The 1,288-nt window shown below is 36.6% G+C and overlaps 1 protein-coding gene across 1 annotated transcript in view; it reads left to right on the top strand.

Annotated features, from left to right (window-relative positions):
* TLE1 (transducin-like enhancer of split 1 (E(sp1) homolog, Drosophila)) overlaps positions 1 to 1,288 on the top strand; it is a gene marked incomplete at its 5' end in the record, with an annotated part of 30,420 nt that overhangs the window by 998 nt on the left and 28,134 nt on the right. The gene's annotated exons all lie outside the window — the stretch shown is intronic.

The following is a 1,288-nucleotide window of genomic DNA, read 5'->3' as shown; positions in this document are numbered from 1 at the left end:
AATGATGTAATATTCAGATGTTGCACTATTTGTCTGGTTTGTTTTACTTGTAGTCATTTTCATGATACTAGGCATATGTGCGTCCTGTTAAGGTATCTCTTGGTTTCGGCAGGGCACCACATAATTTGGTGGATTGTATGAATGAGTTTTATTTCTGAGCAGAATGATTTTAGGCAAGCTTGAACTTCAGTTTGTTTGGGATGGAGTGGGGAACCTGCAAATAAAAAAGAACACTGGAAGAACAACATCATTAGTCAGAGTTAAAATTTTCTTAGGATTTTCAGGAATTAAGAGCTCCAGAACAGGTGAGAACTTAAATTTTGTGTGTCATGATGGTGTTTGGCCCTAACAGTTTCTTTAACTGACCCTGCTTAAGCTATTCTAATGTCTTTACTGCTTAATTTGTGCTTCAGGTGTAACTTCCATAGCAATGCAATTTGCCCTGCAGGCATAAGGTGTAATAGAATTGTCTAAGGGAGTCTTATCTGGAAAACCTCATAAAGAACTACTGTTTACAGCTTTTTGTACTGTTTTGTTTTGAGTGATATTGCTATATAATCTTTTTGAGATGGGTAGGTGCAATTGCCATGTTATTTCAAGTAAGAAAGCTAATTTTGCTTGTTTATGTCATAGGTGAATTTGGGCACTATTTTGTTCTTTTTTATCAATTAGAAAAGACAAGAAGTTATTTGACAGATAGCTTTATGGTGCTAAACCTATGATTGTTGGTGGTCCTTTTTAATATGTATACTAGGCTTGCTTGGCAATTATTTACGGGAAACTATCTGCATATCTTTTGCAGTAGTCTTTTGGTCTTAGATTACTAAGGAAGAAGCATTCATTTCAGCTTGCTTAATGTTATTAATGACACTTTAACTGCAGAAATAATTCAAAGTTGGGTTTTCCTGAAGTCTCAGACTTATTAAGGACATATTCCTCTGAGTGGGACATACTTCTTTGAGTGATCTCAGTTAAGTGTAGGAATCTCAATAATTTTTCTTAAGACCTAAGGAAGAAGGTTTGCAGTGTGTGTCCATGTGCAGACATATGTGCATATGTGGTAGTGATGGCTTTGTGTTTTGATTTGGTTGTTAGATTTCTTGTCCCTGCCCTGCTCCTATCTTCCCCTGCCCTGTCCATCATGCACTCTGCTAAACGGTTTTTGAGTTTCAAATGAGATGATTGTGAAATTTGGACCCTGAATTCACCTTATGGCTGAGAATAGTTCTTGGCTATGGAAGGAGAACTCAAAAATTAAACCTGGCTTTTGTGTTGTGGGAGAATTGCA

The sequence above is a fragment of the Acanthisitta chloris genome, unplaced genomic scaffold, assembly GCF_000695815.1.
Source record: "Acanthisitta chloris isolate BGI_N310 unplaced genomic scaffold, ASM69581v1 scaffold4551, whole genome shotgun sequence".
In the NCBI taxonomy this organism is placed as follows: domain Eukaryota; kingdom Metazoa; phylum Chordata; class Aves; order Passeriformes; family Acanthisittidae; genus Acanthisitta; species Acanthisitta chloris.
Note: the sequence above shows the minus strand (reverse complement) of the source record. Positions and strands in the feature narration are given on the sequence as shown.